Source organism: Dasypus novemcinctus, chromosome 3 (assembly GCF_030445035.2).
Source record: "Dasypus novemcinctus isolate mDasNov1 chromosome 3, mDasNov1.1.hap2, whole genome shotgun sequence".
NCBI classification, from domain to species: domain Eukaryota; kingdom Metazoa; phylum Chordata; class Mammalia; order Cingulata; family Dasypodidae; genus Dasypus; species Dasypus novemcinctus.
This window is the reverse complement of record NC_080675.1, coordinates 171,940,078-171,947,197: the sequence shown is the minus strand read 5'-3', so window position 1 is coordinate 171,947,197 and position 7,120 is coordinate 171,940,078. Positions and strand designations below refer to the sequence as shown.

Here is a 7,120-nt window from a genome sequence, read left to right as displayed (position 1 = left end):
CGGAGCCCTTCTCAGAACGCAGCCGCAGGTGGTTTCGTGACACTCAAGGCCAGAAGTCAGAAAACAAAGAGAATACGTGGATGTTTTTCAATTCAAGCTCACGTACCACCTGGTTAAGAACCCCCAAGTTAGAGCCCTGAAGAATGAGCAGGAATTCACCAGAACAAGAAGAGAAGGAGCCCTCAGGCAAGAGGTGTCAGCCCTGAAGGGAAAGTGAGGGGACCCCCACCAGGTCCCCTCTAGGTCTCAGGACAGGGGCGTGGTAAGAGGAGGGGGCAGCCAACCAGCCTCAAAGGGGCGCCAGCAGGAGAGGGACGTGATCCATGGGGTCTCAGTCCCCCTGAAATTCCCCCGCCCCCCGCTGCCTGAGGGAGAGGGTTGTGCCCTCCTGCTGGGCCAGGCAAACGCCATCCCCGACACTGTCTTTTGGGGATCTCTACACAGGAGGCCCTGGGCCCACCGTAGAGCCCTCCCCCACCTTTGCCCAGCCCCCAACCGGGTCCAACTGCCCAAGCTGGGACAGAGTAAGTATCAGACAAAGCCGCGCCTGGCTACGAGGGTCACCAAGCCCCGAGAAAAGAAGGCTAACGGCTCTAGAATCCGACTTCTGGGGGCCAAAAGCCAACTTTACCCTTCCTCTGGCACCTTGCATAACTCACTTCTCTAGTATAAACAATATGGGATTGATTGCTATGAGGATTTAACAAGAAAATGCACGTTGAACATGCAGTGCAGTACCTGGTACACACTAAACATTAGCTATTGTTACTAAAATACCGACTCATCCTCGCTTTCCATTGTGGGTTGCATATGCTTGTGCCGAAGTTGACTGGAGAATAAACGACATGGTTCTGCTCTGTGGACTCAGGCAATCCCCAACCTAATCCTTTTGTGACGATATAAAATTGCTCTGTCTGAAAAAGAATCCTCCTTCAGGCATGGCCTCATCCTGCTATCTGACTTTAACAAGCGGACAGATCCTGGGTTTCTGGAGATTGGCAGAGCAGGAAGACAGCCCCTGAGAACAGGCAGTCTCCGGCTAAGAACTGGAAGATCCAGGATGGGTGGCAGAGGGCGTCCAAACCTTTCGATGGTACCTGCTATTGTTGTGAATGTGCCCAGGATTCCAGGAGAAGGCCCATGATTTTCATCAGATTGTCCAAGGGGCCAGCGCCCCTAAAAGGTGAAGAGGAGACCTTGACCGAGACGGTTGAAGAAGGCTTCAGCAGAGGCCTCGACAGCACAGCCCCCGACCCCAAAACTGGGACCTGAGAGGGGCTGCGCGGCGCTGCACCTCCTTCCCCGAGAGCAGGCCCTCTCCAAACTGGGGAGGAGGAGTCCACAAAGTAAAAAGCCAGCGCCAAGTAGGAAACAGAGCCCAGCAGAAATGCGTTAGCACCATTAGCAGAACAGCAAGCTGCCTGCCGTCCTGTCGGGGTCAGCCCTGTGGCCCCCCCACGTCACAGGCCATGACACCAGGCATGAGTCCTCAGCCGGGCGGGGGGCTGGGGACCGCAGGACACCCGGCCTTGGAGACGCGGGCCGAGCAGGCGCAGAAGGGCCGGGTCCCGCTCCGTGGCCCCTCGCCTGGCATGCCCGTCCCTTCGCCTCAGCTGTCCCCCCCTGAGGTCGCAGGGAGCCCCCGGCCTGCCTCACTGCCAGAGGTGCGGCCTTCGAGGTCTGCGCCAGAAGCCCCAGGGGCCTGGGAGGCCCGAGCTCAAGGCCCACGTGAGCTCTCGGTCCACCCCCAAGTGCTCCTGGGCCTAATTGGGCCCCAACAGTCCCTGCCTCGGGGTCGATGAGAATCCGCAAGGGACAAGACGTGCTCCATGCACCTCCCAGAGCCCTGCGCGGGCCGTGGCTGCTTCTGTGTTTTATGTGGAAAAGGACAGAGACTCTCCAGGACACACCTGGATGTCGGCAGGGCAGGATCCCAATGCCCCGGGAGAAGTGAAATTGCAGCTTTCTGGGGAAAGGTGAGATTTCTTTTCCCATCTCCTCACACACACACAAAACACCACCCTCCAGGCAACATTCCGGCTGCCTTGTGGAATGAGCCTCTTTGGAGCTCGTGGCCTTGTCCTCGGGGCCTGTGCTTCTGCGTTCTCGGCTCTTCACGTGGATTAATGGCCACGGCGTCCCCTCGAGGAGGGTCCTGGGTGCCCCTTCCTACAGCTGCGGCGGCTGAGCCACGGGGCTAGGAAGGGGTGGCCCCGGGGCTCTCCTCGGGCTGCCTGGTGTCATGGGGCAAGGGGCGGCCAGAGGACAGAGCCCGGGGCCCAGGACACTCACCTGGCGGGCCCAGGTGCCCCAGGCTCCAGCCCAGCTTCCCCCCCCCAGGCTCAAGCTTCCGGGCCAGGTTGTGGCCTGCACTGCCCCAGGTGGCGCCTCGAGGTGGGGCCCTCCTGGAACAGCAGGGCCGCTGCCCCTCTCTGCCCCTCTCTGCCCACCCCAGCCCCCCACCCCCCGCCAGACTCCCCGCCCTTCCCCCAGCGGCTCCCCCGCCCCCCACCTCCACCAGTCACGTCCAGCCTCCGCCTCTGCTGAGAGCACCTGCTGGGTGGGAGGGTGGAGGCACCCAGGGATGAGGGTGGGTGGGTCAGTCTCTGAAGACCGGGATGGGCCCCGCACCCCCTCCCTTCTAACCCGCCATGCCCCCCCAGCGTAGCTCAGGGCGGGGTCTCCCAGGGCCAGGGCCACCGCGACTGCCCGTCTGTAAGGCCCAGAGACGGGAAGGAAGCCCCTCACGCCCCCACCCTCCACCTGCCTGCCCTGGGAGGCGGGCGGGCTGGGCCCCCAGTCCCAGGTGTGGGGCTGGCACTCCCCGTTCTTCAAATCTGCGAGTCGCTTGAAGCAGGCGAGTGAGAGAGGGAATCAGTAGAAGGATCTGGAACCTGGCAAGAAGTCCACGTGGACGTCAATTACCCCCCAGACGGCTGCTGGGAGACCCTCCCCAAGATTCTGCCACTCAGAGTAAAGACTTCCTCTGGAAGCCAGGAGAAGCCCGGATATTCCCCAAGGACTTTATCATTGGGTCCTCCTGGGAGATTGATGGATGGGGTAACCAATCAGAACAGCAAACAGCCGGGACCTCTCCCCGCCATTAGGGAAGAGGGGGATAATTAATAGTTTATGAAGCAGACCCGAGGCTTGAGTGCGCTCCACTCTCTCGCCCCTGGACCCCTTCCTGCCCTCTGCGCGCCGCTCTCGCCATTTTTCCTCTGCCACGGGGCCACGCAAGTAAACCTGGGCATTTATAACCTACAATGGGGAACTGTAGTCGGTAAATCACCCTGCTCTATCCCTTTTCACCCCCTCCCTCTCTACCTGGGACCCCTGCTCTGTTATTTTCTCCCATTTCTCGTCCCTCCCTGCCTGAATAAACTACTGGCCTAACTCACCCTTTGTGCTCCTGAAATTCATTTCTGCAGCATAGCCAAGAACCTAGATAAAATCCTGGTAACATTGCTGACTTGCTGTGTGACCTTAGGCAAGTCACTTCCCCTCTCTGGGCCCCAGAGGCACCACCAACAAAAGGGATAACTCGCTCACCCACTCTGACATTCCAAGACTCTTCGGTGTTGAGGGCCTCATGGATTTACACAACCAGATTGACGTCACCAGAGATGCATTCTGGACTAACGTGCACGCGCTACTCGGAGGTGACTCAGCCTCTTCACTCCAGACCTGCACACCCACAGCACTTGGGGGAGAATGGAGGGCCCCCCCCAGGCCCAGAGCGTCTGCCTCTCCTTTGAAGAGACTGCCCGGGTGGGGGGTGAGGCTTTAGGAGGCAGAGGGAAGGCAGACCACGGGGGTCCCTACCCAGACACCTGATGAAATGAAGAACAATGACAACTGGTCTATGACAGACAGCAGACAGCGGGGGATGGGGAGAGAAACAAATAAAATACATCTTGGAAAAAAAAAAAAAGACGTGATCGTCAAACCCAGAAGACTGGCAGTTTCCACGGAAATGGCCTCGGGGGCCTCCATCTCCAGGGCGCCCTGGGGGCCTGAGCCTTTAAGGGTGGCCGAAAAGAGCCTCCCCTCCCCCACCTCTGCAAATTTAGCCCAAAGCAAGCCCCAGGAGCTGTCCTCCGCAGGGGAAGACAGGCTGGTCCCAGGATTAGAACACGCAGGAGAAGGTGCTGCGTTACCTGTGAGATGAAAAGAACTTACCGGGCTTGGGAAGGAAGACACGTGAAGGGACACGCCGGAAGAAGGCCTGAGCTGAGCACCGAGGGCTGCTTCCTTGTGACTAACAGCTTCATGCTTTAAAGAAGTTAATGAGTTAATACGACAGTTAATAAAAGTCAGTATGGGAATGGGTCGTCAAAAGAGTCCCCAAAAATAACAGCATGAGATGCGAAAGGAGCTAGCAGAGCTGGGGAAACATACTGGGGTCCAAAACAGCACCTCTGAAAACTGGGCTAATAACGAGTCGGGGTCAAGTTTGCAGGTTACAGCATTTTATCCACGACACCCAAAGTTTGCTGCAGCAAGGAAGCTGGGGCACTTGCAAGAATGGAAGCAGCTTCCAGCTTCCAGGCAGGGCAAATGGGTGTTACAGACAGAAGAACGACGCTGGCTGGACTCCTGCTGCTGGATGGGAGTTTCTGCCTGAAAGGGGCGGGTTTAGGGCAGGCAGGCTTTGCTTTGCCTTGGGTCAAAGGAGTGAAGTGGGGCGTGACTGGCTATCTGTGTCTGCTGCCTTGGTGGGGCTTCACATTTCAAAAGATTTAAAGCAGCAATTCAAGGAGGAAGAAGAGAATGGGTTTTCTTGGCTCGAAAGAGTCCTCAGGATCATATATATATAATGTGTGTGTAAATGTGTGTGTGTGTGTGTGTGTGTGTGTGTGTATATATATATATATATATATATATTTTTTAAGTACTGGGGCCTGGGATTGAACCCAGGACCTGGTAAGGGGGATGTGGTACTCAACCACTGAGCCACATCCGCTCCCCTCCTATATATAACTTGATCAAAATGGAGTGCACATGCCTGAAAAGAATCAAGTTAATAGCATAGAAGAGAAATGTGAAATAATCACAGTGAAGTCAGAAAAAGGTACAAGGGAATGACAACCACTAGGGAGATGAGCATTATGGAACTCAGCCCTTCCGGCATAGGGGTGATGGAGTCCCTGAAGGAGATTATCCAACAGCTAACACAAAAGAATGTTAGGGAAAATCCCCCTGAATGGAAGAAAGAATAGGCTGAGAGGGCACACAGTCCACCAGGGAGCTGAGCTGAGAGCCATCAAGAGCAGGAACATACTGGCTAAGTTACTGAACCTTTAAAGAGAGAAAAATTCTACCGCATCCAGGCAGAAAAATCACATAACCTACAAGCAGAAGGGGGAAAAGAATCAATCTGCCCTTAATTTTTTCCACAGCAACATTCAATACCAGATGAAGAAGCTGAATCTTAAGTTGTATAGAAAAAGGAGACCCAAGAATATTCCATCAATGTTCAAATTCAAAGGGAACACAGGAAGAAGTCAAGGAAGATAGCACCCATGAGACTTTTTGGGAATTAGGAAAAAAAAAAACCTACTCAGAAGTGAAATTCAGCTCACCATTCAAAGGGTACACAATTTTTTAAGGTGAAATCTTGGCTCCCTGACAAATACAAAATGAACACATGGCAAATATTTTATTTAATTCATTAAATATTGAGGAACCAAGTAATATAACTGATTCACAGGAAAATTCAAACAACATATACATACATAGGCAGGTAAGGAATGGTGAAATTAATTTACTGATCAATACTCACAGGGCAACAATCAATTGTATTCCACCGGACAGAATTCATTTGCATTTCTATGGGCAAGAATCATTTGCATTACTATATTTTCTATAATTTAGATTTGTATGATAACTCAAAGACAATGAAAGTCACAGATCCCTAAAGAATCAGGCAACCCAGGAAGTGCTACCCAAGTGACCCGATAATTTTTTATTTTTTATTTTTTATTATTCTTTCCAAAGCCTTTTAGCATTTGCACACTGATGTTCATAACAGCATTACTCACCACTGCCAAAAAACGAAAGCAACCCAAGCGTCCATCGACCAAAGCATGGATGAATATGTATGTGGTGCATACATACAATGGAATATTACTTAGCTGTAAAAAGGAATGAAGGGGGTTTTTTGGTTTGTTTATGGAGGTACCGGAACGGGGAATTGAACCCAGCACCTCTATGTGGGAAGCCGGCACTCAACCGCTGAGCCACAAAGGCTCCCAGGAATGAAGTTCTGATACAGGCAACTACATGGAATAATCTTGAAGATATCATGCTGAATGAAATAACCCAGACGCAAAAGAATAAATTTGTATGATCTCACTGACATGAAATAATTAAGCAAATTGAAGCAAGAAACTAGGTTTCCAGGGCTCAGGTGGGATTCAGAAGGGGGGTTATACTTAATTGGTGCAGAATTTCTGTTTAGACTGATGGAAAGGCTTTGGGGATGGATGGTAGTGATGGTGGCACAACATTGTGAATGAAGTTGATAACACTGAATTATATATTTGAATGTTGTTAAAAGGGGGAATTTTAGGTTTTGTGTATATGTTGCTAGAATAAAAATTAAAATTAATTCAAAATTTTAAAAAACCAGAGGACTATACAATACAAACAGTGAACCCTAATGTAAATGGTGGACTATAGTAAGTAGTACAATTATAATAGTATTCTTTCATTGAGTGTAAAAAAAGTGCCACACTATTGGAAAGTGTTAATAGGGAGATGCATGGAAACTGTATTTTTTTGCATGATTTTTCTGTAAACTTATAATTTCTCTAATTTAAAAAAATATATATTTTAAAAAGCCTTTCATGGACAAATTCCTAGAAACACACAAGATATCTATGCTAACTGAAGAAGAAATAGAAGATCACAACAGACCAATAACAAGAAAAGAGATTAAATGAGTAATCAAAATCCTCCCTAAAAGGAAAGGCCAGAACCAGATAGCTTTACTGGTGAATTTCACCAAACATTCCAAGAATTAAGACCAGTTCTGGGGAAGTGGATGTGGCTCAAGCAGTTGGGCTCCTGTCTACCGTATGGGAGGCTCCACGTTTGATTCCTGGGGCCTCCGGAT

General features: G+C 51.5%; 1 long non-coding RNA gene across 1 annotated transcript; it reads right to left on the bottom strand.

Annotated features, from left to right (window-relative positions):
• Positions 1 to 2,526: 2,526 nt before the first annotated feature.
• LOC111760859 (uncharacterized) lies at positions 2,527 to 6,737 on the bottom strand. The gene is made up of 3 exons (XR_002794438.2): positions 4,402 to 6,737; positions 3,553 to 4,275; positions 2,527 to 2,894 (listed from the first exon to the last, which is right to left on the bottom strand). It is a non-coding gene; the product is annotated as an uncharacterized lncRNA (long non-coding RNA).
• Positions 6,738 to 7,120: the final 383 nt, after the last annotated feature.